The following is an 18,665-nucleotide window of genomic DNA, read 5'->3' as shown; positions in this document are numbered from 1 at the left end:
AACACCCACAACAACTGCAAATAAATAGTTTAATTGAGTAACAAACGGGTACGTAAAAGCAATCGTCAAAAACAGGCCTAAATCAGATTGTGTGTGTGTGTGTGTGTGTGTGTGTGTGTGTGTGTGTGTGTGTGTGTGTGTGTGTGTGTGTGTGTGTGTGTGTGTGTGTGTGTGTGTGTGTGTGTGTGTGCGTGCGCGTGTGCGCGTGTGTGCGTGCGCGTGCGTGCGTGTGTGTGTGTGTTATACTGTACCTTCATATATATGTTTCCAGGCGCATACATATAAACAGCTAAACACCTGGCTCGCGAAGGGTACTGGAACAAAACCACAGCCATCTATTATCTTCCTCAGATAAGCTTAGCAGACTTGACCGTACTTATGCACAGGCGCACGAAGCTCTAGCTGGGGGCACGAAAAATTAGGCCCAATTAAAGGGCACCAAAATAATGGACTCAGATCAACATTTCTTAATGTGGAAACAATACTGAAAATTTTGATAACAATTCGCATTAGTAATGCCAGTGGAGAAAGTTAATTTTCTGTTCTTAAAAGGGAGAAAAAGGATTTACAAAACTTTTTGCATCATGATAAAATATCAAAATTATAACTATTCTGTAATGAAAGGTGGCGTGGTTGGCGTATTCATTCATCAACCAAGAAGCTGTGGGTTTGAATCTGGTCTAGGAATGGATATTTTTGATTATCTTACACCTTCATACATTCATTCATCCAAGTACTGTATATATATTCTCTCAAGATGGACTGGGTCAAGAAAGGAAGAAGGAGACCCTGTAGTGGGTGCAAAAACAGGCTGATCATCAACATTTATTGAAAAGGATGTTGTGAATAATTTGAATTATAATGATATTATTGATACATTTGCGAAAGAGCAGTGTGGGAAAAAATATCTGTGGTGTTAATAAAAGTTTTTAGTATATATATATATATATATATATATATATATATACATATATATATATATATATATATATATACTAAAACAATCAATATATATATATATATATATATTGATTGTTTTTATTTCTCTTTATTCATTTTGTATGGTCCTGTCAGCACAAGCATCAAGGAAAACAGCAGAAACACCACCCGAACGAAAAACACAAGTTTATCAAAAATGAATGCACTCAGTAATTTTTATACTGAGGTTTTGTGGTGACAAAAAAATGAATCAATGCTATTTAATACACAGTGGCCATAAATTAACTTTCCCTCTTTGGAGGTTTCTGAAGCTAAAAGTAATACACAGAATGATACCACATTTTATATTGAGACTTTCGGAAGGCACGGAGATGAATTCCGCGAAAAAAAAGATTTAGTACCAAAAGTCGTCGATAGGGGAATTATTGGCGCTGGCGGAGCCGAAAGCAGTCAAATGTTTGCAGAAAACGCAGGTAAAAAGGATTATGCAAATTTTACTGTGCGTACGTGAGAGCAATCCACCAATTCCACTTAAAAAGGGATTGGGAACGTTCACGCAGTTATTCGAACGATCGACGAATTGTGCTTAATATGTGTCCTACCTTGCCTCAGAGTGCTTTAGCTTAAGCACACTGAGGCAAGGTTTTTTTTTTTTTTTGAGTTGTTTTAGCTTAAACAGTGCAATGCCGCAGCGGCCCTTCGGAATTTTAGAAGGCTTCATAGCCTGCATACAGGTCCTGTGTCAGCTGTAGCACTGAGAACTATGATTAAGAAGTTTGGAGAAACTGTATCGCTTGGAGTTAGACCTGGCAGAGGACGAAAAGCAGTGCAAGAAGAGACAGTAACAGACGTTGCTACTGCGGTGTACGACGACACGGGGACAAGTACTGCTCCAAGCGCTCGTGCCATAGCTCTCAAACTTGATATGGCTTATGGTACAGCCAGGAAAATCTTACGGAAAATGCCTCACTACAGTATTTTGATTATGGGATAATGTAAATAAGTACAGTCAGAAAATCTTACGGAAAATGCTTCACTTCTATCCGTATAAGTTCAGTCGTGTGCAAGCACTAACTGCCGCAGATTATGAGAAGCACATGACCTTTGCGCTAACGTTTCTTGCCCAAATGGAGGTCAACAATGACTGGCCTTAGAGAAAATTGTGGGGTGATGAGGCACATTTTTATCTGAATGGGTCGGTCAACACTCGCAACTGCAGAATTTAGGCACTGAACATCCCCAAGTGATCCAGCAAATACCACAACATTCTCCAAAAGTAACTGTGTGGTGTGGCTTCACAGCCAATTTCATAATAGGACCATACTTTTTTGAGCGTATTAGCCCTACAGGTCCTGTAACCTGCTACATTACTGGCGATATTTATCGACGAATGCCGGAAAATTTTGACATTCCTGCATTGAAGCAAAGATAATGTTTGGACTCCATAATTTTTATGCAGGATGGAGCACGGCCACACATTGAACGTTCAGTACAGCGCCTTTTACGCCAGCATTTCAATAATGAAAGGGTTATCGGTAAGTTCTTTCCGACTGCATGGCCGCCTCGATTCTTGGACATCACTCCATGTGATTTTTGGCTGTGAGGGTAATTGAAATCCGTCGTGTATGTTAGTGGCGTTCCCAACCTGCATGTCTTGAAACAGAACATAAAACGGTTTGTTATGAACATCCAATCCGGCTCTACAGCATGTGTGCGACATGCTGTAGAACATGTCGCACACCGGATACAATTTGTTGTACACAAGAAAGGTCAGCGCATTGAAAATCGTGTATGTGTACCAGGGGACCGGGATTCTGATGAATAAAACATTTACTGTGAGTACAATCACTGCATTAATTTCTCTGTCTCTCGCAAGTTGTTGTTTTAGTTTAATTATTATTATTATCATTGTAATTCGCCACATATCCAGCTGGAATGAGTGACGCAGCTATCGCTTACACCGTCGAAATGTTACTATTCCATTTTATCTGCCTTTAATGTAATTATACGCTAGTTTTCGGCTCCGCCTCCAAAATATTTTTTTCGCGGAAATCATCTCCCCATGCCTTCAATAGCCTCAATATAAAATTTTGTCTCATTCAGTTTATTGGTTTTGGCTACAGATACCTCCAAAGAGGGAAGGATATTTTATGGCCACCCTGTATTATGTGTGTATATATACATACACATAATAATATATATATATATATATATATTATTATGTGTGTATATATACATACACATAATATATATATATATATATATATATATATACACAGAGACTGTATGGTCTCCACAAGATTCACAAAAATAACTGCCCACTCAGACCTATAGTTGAGGGCATACACTCTCCCACTTATAATCTCTCCAAATTTCTAACGAGTTTTCTAAGAAATCTTTCTGGAATTTCCTCTTCACATATTAAAAACTCTGCAAATTTTGTTTCTAAAATCAAGGACATCAAACTTAAAAAAACAGATTTAATGGCCAGTTTTGATATTGTTTCTCTCTTTACAAATGTAAGTGCTCAAGAAGTCCTCGATCTTCTCAAGAACAAATTATCAAAAAACTCTTTGCTCTTCTCTCCCATTGCATAAAGTCAGGATACTTCAAATATGATAAAAAGATCTACTTACAAAACTCAGGTCTGCTATGGGCAGTCCACTCTCTCCGATTCTTGCGGATATATTTCTCAACGATTTTGAAGAAAAAGCTATTAACTCCTTTCACTTTAAACCAAAAGTCTAGTACCGCTATATTGATGATATTTTCCTCATCTGGGAAGACGGTGTCAATAACCTCTATTTATTTTTAGACCACCTAAACAAGTGCCATGAAAAAATCTCTTTCACCTTGGAACTGGAATCAGATGACTGCCTTCCCTTTTTAGACCTCAAACTTACCAGATGTGCTGAGAGCATTAAAATCTAAATTTTTAGAAAGCTTACTCATACTGACAGATACCTTCATGCTTCCTCCCATCACTATCCTCCCGCAAAAATGTGGTATTATTTCCACTTTAGCCCACCGAGCCAAATCGTTATTTACAGAAGAAACAGAAATTGAAAATGAACTTCGTTTTCTTAAAAAAACGTTTATTAACAATGGTTTCTCTCCAAAGAAAATTGACAAATTTCTTTCCCCCAGGCACTCAACTACTTCTGAAGATCCCTCTTCCCCAAGAGCCTTCATCTCCTTGCCTTACATCAGCTCCCTTTCACCAAAACTGGCCAAGATTCTCAAGAAATTCAACTTCAAAATGTGCTTCACTACCCTTCCAAAACTTCGTTCATTACTTAGCAAACATAAACAGAAACATCTTCCTACTCAGTTTCCAGGAGTGTGCAAGATTTTGTGTGATTGCGGAAAGCCATACTATGGACAGACTGCTAAATCTATCCTTCTACGTTTGGATGAACACCGTAGAGATATCTCCTGTAACAGGACTAGAGCTAGCGCTCTCTCTAGCCACGTTCTTTTTTTTCAGCTAACTCAGGCGAAGGCCGCCAGCACATTGTAAACTGGACTCAAACTGCTAACATCCATGTGTGCTACGATGAACTCGAAAGAAAGATTGTTGAATCTAGGGAAATTTCTCTAGATTCCTCTCATATCAACAACAGCCTGAGTTACAATCTCTCTGACGCACATGTTGCTTCTGTTACTTGCATTTTTTTCAAACACGTTTCTGTTTTTTATACTTGTTCTGTTAGTACAATTTTAAGTCTCTGTAATTTTTTATATACTTCTTTGATTGTGATACCTGAGGATGTTCATGTAACGAAACTAGTAAACTAGTAGTATCTTTTTTAAATATATCTTATCATCTTTTCTCTCGGTAATAGTCATTAAACCTTTTTTTTATAATATTCCAACCGAGTAAAAATGAATTTTGAAAATATATATATATATATATATATAGGTATAAAGTTTTTTACCTTGGGTATAATATATGTTAAAGATGCCAAGCTATTTTAAACCGGGTTTTACTCCATTTCCCTTGTTAGCAAACAGACAAATAAGTTTGAGTCTGCACGTAGTGTAAGTCTAAGTGACCCACAAAGTACTGCAAGTCTACGCAACTCGTGGTAAAGGTGGAATAAGCTCTGATCACTATTCTTAATATTTGCCCTTAATGCAAAGCCCATCTCCTTGAGGAGATGTATGATGCTATGCATTAAAGGCAAGGGGCCACTACCCAGACCGGTTTCGACCTTTATTGAGGTCTCATCAGTGGGAGCCAGATTTAGAAATACCAAGGTTTAAATTATTCCGAGCTTATAAGTATTTTACCAACACAAGTTACCATAAGGTAATTTGCCCTTAAATAAAAATCTCAGGATGAGAGATAGATGTACAAAGTTTTTTTACCCTGGGTATAATATATGTTAAAGATGCCAAGCTATTTTAAAATTGGTTTTACTCCAATTCCCAAGTAAGCAAACAAGTCAAGTCTGTACCTGCATGTAGTGCAAGTCTAAATAATATATATATATATATATATATATATATATTTATAAAAATAAATTTAACTGACTAGAACCCGAGAAAGTATAACAAAAACCTTTAATACATCACAACTAGTTTCATCGGTGATCCGACTTCTTCAGGTGAGAAATAAAAACATAAGACATAAAATAACACGGTAAAAAATGAACTTTACAGCTTAATAAAAAGCAGAATAATAACAGTCATATTTGAATAGGTGACCGCGTGCTACCGTTGGCATGAGTAGAATGTGTGCGACAGCTAATTTTTGAGCGCCAGTATTGGATTACTGCGCTATGGGAATCGGGTAAATTGTAGCTAAGATTATTGTTTAAATGTGAAGGGTCCAGAACTATTTCTTTTGATTCGATGATTCTTCTTTCGAATTCATCCTTGCAAATATATAAATTAGTAGTGCGTTCCCAATCAACTTGATGTGGCTGTTCTTCAAGGTTAGAGTTTGCCGAGAAAAGGACATGACTGGAAAGGGCGCTCGCTCGTGCTCTACTGTAGGAGATGTCACGTCTGTGTTCCTCAAGAAGTGAAACAGATTTGTCTGTCTGGCCAAAATAAGGTCGACCACAGTTGCACAAAACTTTATAAACACCAGGAAAATGCAGATGGTTGTGTTTTGGTTTTGGTCGACTCAGAAAAGAACGAAGTTTTGGCAGCGTAGTATAGTCGGTCTTTATGTTGAATTTTTTCAGAATCTTAGCTAGTTTTGGGGTAAGAGTGCTGATAAAAGGCAACTGTATATGAGTGATAGGGTTGGAGTCATCTTCTTGTCGAGGATGTTGGTGTGGTCTCAAGCGTTTAGTGATGTTACGAGACGAATATCCATTATTTAAGAAGGTGTTTTTCAGGAAGTTAAGCTCTGTTTGAAGGTCTTCTTCTGTGGAAATGAGACATCTTGCTCGATGGGCGAGGGTGGAGATGATGCCCAGTTTCTGAGGTGGGAAGTGATGAGAAGAACCATGTAAATATCTATCAGTGTGGGTGGTTTTTCGAAAAATTGAAAATTTAAGACAGTCAGGAAATCTACTGATGTTTAGATCCAAGAAGGGGAGAACGCCGTTAACCTCTAGTTCAGATGTGAATTTAATGTTTTGATGTTGGTTATTTAAATGGTTTAGGAAGTTTTGCAGTTCCTCTAAACTATGTCCCCAAATAAGGAAGACGTCATCGATGTAACGTAACCACAGTTTAGGTTTCAAAGTAGCTGAGGAAATAGCTTTCTCTTCAAAATCTTCTAGAAAAAAATTAGCTAAGACTGGAGATAGAGGGCTGCCCATAGCTAAACCGCTAGTTTGTTTGTATATTTTCTCTTCGTAGCAGAAATAGCCGGAATTGATGCAGTGAGTTAGAAGAGCGAACACTTTTTTAGAAACCTTGTCCTTAAGAAGACTCAGAACTTCATCTGTAGGAACATTCGTAAACAATGATACGATGTCAAAACTCACCATTCTGTCCGAGTCTAAAAGATTCAAATTTTTTATTTTTGAGATGAAATCTTCAGAGTTTTTGATGACGGAAGAAGAATTGCCAACTAAATAACTAAATAAAATAAAAAAAAATAAAAAAATAAATAAAATAACTAAATAACCAACTAAATAACCGTACAAACAATCTTCTGAAATCAACTTCTGAACTTCCTAGACATACAAGACTATCTCTCCGCTCTCTCCATCCCCTCATTCCTCGGTTGTACGGCTTGCCTAAGATCCATAAGGTTGACACCCCTTTAAGACCTATTGTGGAAGGGATTGACTCACCTACATACAATCTGTCTAAATATCTTGCAGCTTCTTTAAAACATTTAGTTGGCAATTTTTCTTCCTTCATCAAAAACTCTGAAGATTTCATCTCAAAAATAAAAAATTTGAATCTTTTAGACTCGGACAGAATGGTGAGTTTTGACATCGTATCATTGTTTACGAATGTTCCTACAGATGAAGTTCTGAGTCTTCTTAAGGACAAGGTTTCTAAAAAAGTGTTCGCTCTTCTAACTCACTGCATCAATTCCGGCTATTTCTGCTACGAAGAGAAAATATACAAACAAACTAGCGGTTTAGCTATGGGCAGCCCTCTATCTCCAGTCTTAGCTAATTCTTTTCTAGAAGATTTTGAAGAGAAAGCTATTTCCTCAGCTACTTTGAAACCTAAACTGTGGTTACGTTACATCGATGACGTCTTCCTTATTTGGGGACATAGTTTAGGGGAACTGCAAAACTTCCTAAACCATTTAAATAACCAACATCAAAACATTAAATTCACATCTGAACTAGAGGTTAACGGCGTTCTCCCCTTCTTGGATCTAAAGATCAGTAGATTTCCTGACTGTCTTAAATTTTCAATTTTTCGAAAAACCACCCACACTGATAGATATTTACATGGTTCTTCTCATCACTTCCCACCTCAGAAACTGGGCATCATCTCCACCCTCGCCCATCGAGCAAGATGTCTCATTTCCACAGAAGAAGACCTTCAAACAGAGCTTAACTTCCTGAAAAACACCTTCTTAAATAATGGATATTCGTCTCGTAACATCACTAAACGCTTGAGACCACACCAACATCCTCGACAAGAAGATGACTCCAACCCTATCACTCATATACAGTTGCCTTTTATCAGCACTCTTACCCCAAAACTAGCTAAGATTCTGAAAAAATTCAACATAAAGACCGACTATACTACGCTGCCAAAACTTCGTTCTTTTCTGAGTCGACCAAAACCAAAACACAACCATCTGCATTTTCCTGGTGTTTATAAAGTTTTGTGCAACTGTGGTCGACCTTATTTTGGCCAGACAGACAAATCTGTTTCACTTCGTCTTGAGGAACATAGACGTGACATCTCCTACAGTAGAGCACGAGCGAGCGCCCTTTCCAGTCATGTCCTTTTCTCGGCAAACTCTAACCTTGAAGAACAGCCACATCAAGTTGATTGGGAACGCACTACTAATTTATATATTTGCAAGGATGAATTCGAAAGAAGAATCATCGAATCAAAAGAAATAGTTCTGGACCCTTCACATTTAAACAATAATCTTAGCTACAATTTACCCGATTCCCATAGCGCAGTAATCCAATACTGGCGCTCAAAAATTAGCTGTCGCACACATTCTACTCATGCCAACGGTAGCACGCGGTCACCTATTCAAATATGACTGTTATTATTCTGCTTTTTATTAAGCTGTAAAGTTCATTTTTTACCGTGTTATTTTATGTCTTATGTTTTTATTTCTCACCTGAAGAAGTCGGATCACCGATGAAACTAGTTGTGATGTATTAAAGGTTTTTGTTATACTTTCTCGGGTTCTAGTCAGTTAAATTTATTTTTATAAATGTATACATCCCGAGTAAATCCTAATTTCAACAATATATATATATATATATATATATATATATGTGTGTGTATATAGAATAGGGCTCCACGCCTATGGCGCCCAACTCCTCGAGTTCCGGATTGGTAAGCCGGTAAGCTGGTAACACAAAAAGTGTGACTTAAAAACGTTTCAAATTTCGGCTTATCTTTTTATATATATAGAATAGATATACATATCTTGTATACTAGCAAACAATTGATACCGAATTAATATCATTATTATTATTATCAGTATTATTAAATGGTGGGCAGTAGATGGCGGTGATATAGATAATGATGACGGATGGAAGTGGTGGAAACGAAGTGTTGTAGAGTAGGTACCTTCTCTTGATAAGGCTTTGGACTCCTAGTAGGTGTCGGCAATAATAATAATAATAATATATTTTTTTTTAATAGTTTAATACTTTATTTTGTCTCAGATAAATTGCATACATATGATATAGAATTTAAGCAATGACACTACATTTTATTTCATGTGATTCAAGAACAATTTCTAATTAATATCATTATAATTTGCATAAGGTGCAAATGATATAACAGGATAATTCATGTATTATTAGTAACAATTATAATATCACAATAATTTACGTTTGCTACTGTTAAAGTTAACATTGCAATCTAAACTGTAACATTGCATGTTGAAATTTGAAGTTTTTTTTTCACAGTTTGACAAAATATTATTATTATTATTATTATTATTATTATTATTTTAACGGTGTCTCCATGGAGTCAAAAGACTCATCGCAGGAGACCCGACATTGATACACTAACCATTATTTACACAATACCTGTCATACCTCTCCTTAAATTCATTCACAGTTGAAGCATTCACAACCAGTTCTGGCAAAGCATTCTACCCATTCACAACCCTCCAAGTAAAAAATCTAGTCCTAACACCCTTGTTAACCACACTCTTACACAATCTCCAGGGATGGCCCCTCGTTCTCTCACATCCTGCATTGGACTTAAGAATATCATCAGTATCAATCCTGTAAAATCCCTTTAACAATTTAAATACCTCTATCATATCTCCTCTCCTACGTCTATCAGCTAGTTTTTGGAGCCCACAGATCATCAATCTATCTTCATAGGGAACATCCCACAGACCTGCAACAATCTTTGTAACCCGCCTCTGAATCCTCTCTACCACGTCCGCATCACCAAGAAATCCTGGCGACCAGATCTGTGCACAATAGTCCAAATGCGACCTTATTAATGCCTTATAGAGTGGAACAATAACTTCCCTATCCCTGCTTGTTAGTGTGTTCCTCAACAACCATGTTCTGGTTGTTGAGGAACACACTATTTGATGTGATGTTTTGGCAATCTTAGCAATATGCCCTTTAAACTTAAGTTCTCTGTCCACAATAACTCCCAAGTCTCTTGTCTCATCAACTTCCTGCAGTTCAGTTCCGTTAATATAGTAAACAGCATGCGATGTCATCCTCCCGAAGTGCATCACCTTACACTTAGCCACGTTGAACTGACAGCCATTTACCTCAGTCCATAGCGTCAGCCTATTTAAATCATCCTGTAAAATATCCACATCATTTGAATTGATTATCGCTCTTCCCAATTTTTCATCATCAGCAAACAATTGGATATTTCCATTCAAGGTATTTCCAATATCATTGATGTACAAATTAAACAATAGAGGACCAAGAACTGAGCCCTGAGGTACACCACTAGTCACTTGCCTTTTCCTGGACTCAGCTCCTCCGTAAACCACTCTTTGATATCTGTCCGCCAGCGATCCTTTAATCCAAATCACCATCTTCGGATCCAAACCCATTTGCTCTAATTTATGTAACAGAGTTCCATGTGGAATCCTGTCAAACGCCTTTGCAAAGTCAAGCAGTATCGCTGAGTAAGGATTTCCTTTATCCAACCCCACTGTTACTTTATTATAGAACGTGAGCAAATTACTTAGGCAAGACCTACCCTTCACAAAACCATGTTGCCCCTTATAAAGTATCATATTGCTCTCCACCCAGTCCTGATTTCTAATTTTAACTAATTTCTCCAAAATCTTAACCACCACTCCAAATATATTGATTGGTCTATAATTTGCAACATCAGTCTTAGAGCCTCCCTTGTGCAATGGAACTATTTTCCCCTCTTTCCACTCTATTGGCACTTTAGCAGAACTGAGGCTTAAATTAAACATCCTGGTTAGAGGAGTTGCTAATTCTCTTGCACATTCTCGTAACACATGGGCCGATATGCCATCTAACCCAATGGCAGTGTTAGCATTAAGGTTCTTTAATATATTAAGCACCTCAATTTCATCTATCTCTATACTCTCATCAGTCAATGGCACATCTGACACTGCACTATCACTACGAAGATGGTACACTTCTGCGAAATGATCACTAAGCAACTCAACTCTTTGATTAGCTTCAGTAATTTCCTTACCATCAACACTTTTTAAAGTAATCTTTCCATGGATATTCTTCCTTTTACTAGCCACATAGCGAAAGAACTATTTAGGGTTTCTTTTGGATTCATCAGCTAGCTTCCTCTCATAATTAGCTTTGGCTTTCCTTACCATACAGGTTACTCGCTTTGCCTGTACCTTATATTGTTCATTGGAATGCTCATCACCTTTTTCTTTATATGTCTTCCACAACCTTTTCTTTATCTGCAACTCTTGTTTAATATTAAAAAAATTTATATGATCATATTTATATGATCATATAAATATGATCATATACATACATACATAATATGATCATTCATATGAATAATATATAAATAGGTTTAAAATCAATATTTTTTCTAACTGTAATAACATTTTGTTTATGATCATATAGGTTATATTCATATATACAATAAAGTATACTATTATGATTTCTGTTCAGTACAAAATGTAGAGTGCAGTGATTTTTTTTTAATATAAATGTACTTTTTTTTCAGTATCAATATCATAGCTTATTTTTATACAGTCCATTTACATATACACAATTAATAATAATAATAATTATAATAATAATAATAATAATTGTTTCTTTTGTTTCTTTGGGAAGCATTTCTGATTTCTTCCTTGAAGCTTTGCAGAGCTTATCTGAGGAAGATAATTGATGGCGGTGGTGTAGTGGTTATGTTTCTATACCGGTCGCAAGCCAGGTGTTGATTTTTCTGTTTGTTGATACGTACTTGGAAGCCTTTAACACCTTTTAACAGTTTAACTTTTTTTGTAAGTAGGGTTGGATTTGAACATGGTGTGTTTGTGTCCTTTAGTGGTGTTTTTTGAGTGGGGTTTGTTGTAGGTTGTGTGTATGTGTGTGGGGGGGGGAGAGAGAGAGAGAGAGAAAGATAAATTTTTCTAATTTTCATTCTCGCTATAATATTTATACAGCACCTGTTTCAGCTCCCTGTATGTCCCTAGGTTTCTATCGTCGAACGGCAGTTTGTTTATCATGTCAGGTACGTAGAAAAATTTCGGGTATTTTTTGCCGTAGTGATTGTTGTAACTATATGTTATGTAGTTTGTTGACTGTGGTCTTATTATCTGATATGTTGTTCTGGTTACTCTATAGGTTGGGCGTAGTAATGTTTTAACATGATTGTTAAACATGATAGTGGCATAAGTGTTTCACCTTAATTATTTTGTGTTCTGTCCGTGCTGCCTGCCTAAGTGTGGGTTGTTCCCAGAATATCAGTTTTATCATTTAATCTTGCAACCATTGTAACCTGTTAAGTCTGTATTCTATGCAGAATGCATATGATGTGATTGCGTATCTTAAAATGTTTTCACATAATACTTTATAGATTAGTATTTTTGTGTGTTGGGGCAATGTCTTTTAATCGGTATAGTTTGCTTGCTATTATTCTAAGCTTGGTATGTATGTAGTTTATATGGCTATTCCAACTTTCATCAGCATCGAAGTGAAGTCTGAAATGGCGTGTGTTGTTTTCACCTGTGCGATGGTTGTGGTTATGAATGGAGTGACATTCATCCTCCTTTGTGTATAAAAGGATGAATGTCAGATAGTGAGATATTTAGTTTCTGTGGGTAGGGTTTGGGCCTTTTTGAATATCATTAGCTTTGTTTTTCCAGGGTTTATATATGTGCCGTTTTCGGTTAACCAGTTAGTGATTTGATTGATGTCGTGTTGCATATTTGTGTAAGCGATATTTGTGTTGTTGTGAATGGATACTACGGCCATGTCGTCTGCGTACTGGAAGATTTTACTTTTTACGGAAAGATGGCTTATGTCGTGTGTGTATATGTTAAATAGAATGGGAGACAGGACAGCTCCTTGAGGTACTCCACAGGTTACCGGTACCTCTTTGCTGTACGCTGATCCTATACAGTACGTGTGATGTGCTTCCTGTTTTTCATGTATACTTTAAACCACTGGAGTAGACGACCTCCGATTCCGAATTGCGTCAGTTTCGTTAACAAAGTTTTGTGTGTTAGAGTGTCAAATACTTTTGTTAGGTCAATGAACACGACTAATGTTATTCTGTTTTTATCCAATGCAGCGTTTATTAGATCTCTGAAATCTTCCAGGCATGTTGCTGTTCCTTTATTTTTTTGTTATTCCTTTAATTCTCCACATACGTTGAAATTTTTCAATATGTGGAGAATTTGCAATGCAAGATGCGCTCCATGATTTGGTTGATTATAGACACTATGGCGATGGGTCTGTAATTACTTACAATGTTTCTTTTCCATGTTTATATATGGATATCATTAATACAGTCTTGAGTGTTTCAGGTATGTGTCCCGTTTCGAAGATTTTATTTAACAGTTTTTGTATAACTGGCCATAGGTTGGATGAGTGTTTCTTGATGTCGTTTGGTCTGATTCCGTCCATCCCAAGTCCTTTGTTAGGGTTAATTTGTTGAATTGCAAGTGATAGTTCTTCTTTTGTTACTGTGGGGAATCACATCGACTGGGTTGCTAGTAGACCTAGTGGAGAATGTTAATTTGTGTGAGGAAAGATTGTTTCTTGTAGTTTTTGGACAGAGTTCACGAAATGCTGATTAAAGTTGTTTGTCAACTGTTTGATAGATTTGGGGTCGCAAGCAAAGCTGTGTTTTATTGTTTCTGAGGCAGTGGTTTTCTGTATATTGTCCAGCATTTCATTAATCAAATGCGAGGTTTCCTTTATGTCGTTCTGAGCTGTTGTTAATTTGTTGCTGTAGTAGTTTCTTTTTGCCGTCCTAATCTGTGTTGATTATATATAGAATTCCACTTCGTTGGATAGTATTTGGAAAACTGTGAAGCACTCAACGGAAACATCACAATCTATCTGCTTTAAAAGAAAAATATTCGACTGGTGTATACTTCTGTTCATGACATATGGAAGTGAAACATGGAATTTGACTAAAAAAATTGAACCAACAAGTTGAATTCAGAGGAAAATGGAAGATTCCGTTTTCTTTTGTATTATTATTATTATTATTATTATTATTATTTAACGGTGTCTCCATGGAGTCAAAAGACTCATCGCGGGAGACCCGACATTGACACACTAACCATTATTTACACAATACCTGTCATACCTATCCTTAAATTCATTCACGGTTAAAGCATTCACAACCAGTTCTGGCAAAGCATTCCACCCATTCACAACCCTCCAAGTAAAAAATCTAGTCCTAACACCCTTGTTAACCACACTCTTACACAATCTCCAGGGATGGCCCCTCGTTCTCTCACATCCTGCATTGGTCTTAAGAATATCATCAGTATCAATCCTGTAAAATCCCTTTAACAATTTAAATACCTCTATCATATCTCCTCTCCTACGTCTATCAGCTAGTTTTTGGAGCTTGTATTATATTCTGCTTGTAAAACGATATGTTTGGCGACTTCTTAAGTTGTTTCTATGGAGCATCTTTTCTTTGTATGTCTGTTAATATGTTTTCTGTTATCCATTGATTCTGTTTAGTTTGGGAGCGTATTTTTAATTTTGTTAATGCTTTGTTATATATTTGATTAAATGCAAGTTTAAGATTATTATATACAGCTTCGGAAGAGCCTATAGATGCTATCTGCATCCAGTCTGTTTTTTTAATTTCGTCGTTTACTATTGCTTTGTTTAGAATGCCATAGTAGTCTCTGTGAGTTTTATGGGTTCTGGTTCAGTGTGTAACTGTAAATGCTGTGAAATAATGGTCTGGCAGTTTGCAAGTTATGATGGCTTCTGTGTGGCTGTTTGGAATTGGCCTGTATATTTATATGGTCAATACAGGATGAGGTTGTCGCATTTCCGACTATCTCTTTTCCTGTATACGACTGTATGGATGGGGTTATGTTATATTCTAATAGGAGGTCTAGTTATTATTCTGTGTTGTTATTTATGTTCTTAATATTTATATTTATGTCTCCTATTATTATCAAGTATTCTGAGGCACCTTCTTCCGTGGCTCCATCTCTTTAATTCATCTAGAAAGTTTGTGGTGCTTAAGTTGGGTGGTCTGTATATTGCGTTAAATAACAAGGAGTTTTCTTGTTTGATGTTTTTAATTTCGATGAATATGTTTTCTGCGTATTCTAATATTTGGTTATTTTTGTTACTTCTAGTTTATGTTTGGTAAATATTATTATACTACTGCCTCATTTAGTTTATCTGTAGTGTTTGTGTTGTTGGAAGTGACATTTGGTAGATGTTTGCTCTTCGTTTGTCTTAGATATCTAAATCAGTTTTAAAATGTGTGTTGTCTATATCTTCCTTCAGATAAGCTTGCAGGGTCATCCAGTATTTTTGAATGCTTCTGATGTTGATGTGGAGAATACATCCTTTTTTGGGGATAGTCACTTGTTTCAATTCTGTTATCGATTTCAGAATGTGGTAGTTATCATGTTCCGGGGTGATCACATCTGCTTGATGGTCTGCATTCACGAAGATTGGTGTGCTGTTCCCTTCTTTACGAGTCTTCAATATTCCTTTTAATGTGGCAGCCTGTTTAGGCCTTCTACGGATTTTATTTGGATTGGTTTTGCGTCTTGTGTCTTTTTAAGGAATATTTTGCTGTCTCTTATCCATATAAACTGTTAATTTCTTTCAGTGTTTACTTTCCTTGTTTGGTAGAATAGTTTCTGATAATATAGCGTTAAGTATTCGGAGAAGTATATTGGGGGATTGTCGATGGCTCCTTTCAGATGCTTGACTATTGGTTTATTAATCCTGCTAGCGCTGGCTTTTATAAGTGTAATTTTGTTGGGCTGTTGGAGAGTCGTACCACGACGGAAGGAGGACGGGAATTATATTCTCTTTTCCTTTTTTGTGGTAACCGATGTACTGTCTGGATATCTTTGGATTCTATGGGAGCGCCATAGTTTTAAAGTTTTCCTGCGTCACTATCACTTCTCAGTTTGAATTAAATGTCGTGAAAGTGTTTCTAATATTTCTTCTACGCGGTTGGTATTAAACTGTCTATACTCCTTTGTTGCGTGGAATGTTTTGTTAATTTTTTTTCCAAGTGTCAATTTAGTAGTTATTGTGATATGCTTTTCAGGTTCTGCATTACTGGCATAAAAAGTCCGGCAGTGACTTATCTCGATGGTTTTCGCAGACTCTGATGGATTGTTTTTTGCTTGCGTTTTTTTTCTGTGCAATGTGGCACAGAACAATGTGCAGTACAACACAGCACAGCGGAATTCCATGTGTGTTTCCACCTTTAGCTTTGCACGTAGATTCTGATTGTTTAGATTATTGGTAATGAAGTTTCCGTTAGCCATTGCAATTACGCTATCTCCTTCAGTGCTCAGGCATCCTTCGAATAATAATAAGAAATGCCACAATACAGTGTTGTTTCATAAGTATCATAGTAGACGACCTTCGTTTTTATTGTATCATATCTTCTACCTGGAACTATTTAGCTGCAACTACAGCAATAATAATGGATTATTATTACTGACATCAAATTGAAGTTCAAAGCTAAGAAGTATACACAGTATTGGAGTTGGTAATGGAAGAAGTTTGGTGTTGGATTTGGGTCTGGTGGTCGTGAAGGAGACTGGAAGAGAAAGAGATCGTGGTTGAAAACTAGGAAAGGAAGACGAGAAGAAGTTCTTACCAATGATAAAGCTGTGCAGACTTGTTAAGAATGGAAAAATAAAACAATTGAAGAAATCTTTGTTTTCACTTCCCATATTTAAAATAATAGATTTTTCCTGGGTTCATAACTAAAATATTAAGTTCGTGGCAATATGAAATTCAAATGACCATGTAGATTTGGAGTTAAGTATTCCAAAAAAGTAGTTACAGCTATTCGACGAGCAAAAAATTTAAACTGTTCCCTCTAAGGCGACTGGCAAGTGCGGGAGTGTTTTGATGAGACTTATACCTTCTCCTAGAGGTACAGGTGTTATTTCTGCTCCGGATACTAAACGTTGTTGACTATGGTAGGAATTGAAGACTGCCACAGGCGAGCTCTAATAAGGCGATCTCCAAGACCACTACCTAGGAATGACCGAAAGATCGTCCAACTCAGCGTTCGTTCTACCCAGTGACAGGCTCACCCTTCCACCAAGCACAACCGCTCATATTCCAGGGAAACGCAGCCACCGACAAGGCCCTACACTGACCATGCTGGAAAACACTCTCTCCAGAGACTCAAAATGCTCTCTCAGGGTAAACCCTCCAAAATTCAAGCTCCCCTCACTGGGAGCAGAATTCCTAAGAGACCTGAAAGAGCGGAACTCTGCGTCCATTTAGTCGTCTCTTACTTCACGCATGGATTTGCAGAGGAGCTATTCTTATCCCGGCCACCACACGATCGATCCAGTACTAAGGAACCATAACCATAACATCCATGTCCAGAAGGGTGAAGCAAGATGCTTTTTTATTCCCTGTTATTTGATAGGGACGAAGAGAAGAGGAAAGATTGATGAGCTGTAAGCTCGCCCTGGGGGGGGGGGGGCATGGAGATTACTCGACGTTGCTCTTATTCATGATGGCTTTTGGCCTCTTGCGTTTGAAGAGGTCAGTTTCACCGTAGTTGCTGCATGTTTCTCTAGATCGTTGGGGTGTGTAGAGATTTTTTAGAAGAATTTTGCCGCTGTAGTTTGTAGGAAGGTGTAGATGTAAGGGATGATTTTATCTCTATGCAGTTGGACGGTTCTTACAAACTATGGTGCTTGTTGGATCATGCGCAAACATTTGTTTTGCACTCTCTCTCTCTGTAGCTTGAGCATGTTGGTGTTGGATGTGTTGCTTCAGGTTAGCGATGCGTATTTCAGTATTGGGCGGATCGTCAACAAATAGAACTTTGATTCTTAGATTTAGCTTGCTTTTTCTGTTTATTAGAGGGTAAAGTTGTGCAATAGTTTTAGATGCTTTCGCGCATAAGGCTTTGATGTGTGGGTTGAAAGTTAATCTTTTGTCAAGTGTTACCCCAAGATATTTTTTGTTTTCTGTTTGCCAGGGGATTTTGGTGTTGAATAGATAAAGTTCTCCCTTGGAAGTTGACAACTTATGGTGAAAAGTATCCCTAGACACTTTTGGGGATTCACTTGTAATCTCCATTTGGAGAACCATTGTTCTTGTTTTACTAGATTTTCTTGCAGTTTTTTAGTGATGAGATGTGGCTGTAGATATCTGGCTAGTACTGCTGTGTCATCCGCATAGAATGCTAAGATGGATGTCATTGGTTTGTGCGGGATGTCTTCCATATATATGGAGAATAAGATCGGTGCCAGTAGGGAACCTTGGGGAACTCCCGCTGAGATCCCTCGCTGACATGATACTGTTCCGTTTAATTTGACATGTATGTGTCTGTCCTGGAGGTATGATTTAATTAGGTGGACTATTCTTGATGGTATACCTGCTGAGATGAGTTGCGTAGTAATCCGAAGTGCCATATCTTATGAAAAGTTTCTGCTATGTCGATGATAATGC

This window comes from Typopeltis vanoorti, chromosome 9, assembly GCF_054136105.1.
Source record: "Typopeltis vanoorti isolate ZY-2024b chromosome 9, IOZ_Tvanoo_1.0, whole genome shotgun sequence".
Classification (NCBI taxonomy): domain Eukaryota; kingdom Metazoa; phylum Arthropoda; class Arachnida; order Uropygi; family Thelyphonidae; genus Typopeltis; species Typopeltis vanoorti.
Note: the sequence above shows the minus strand (reverse complement) of the source record.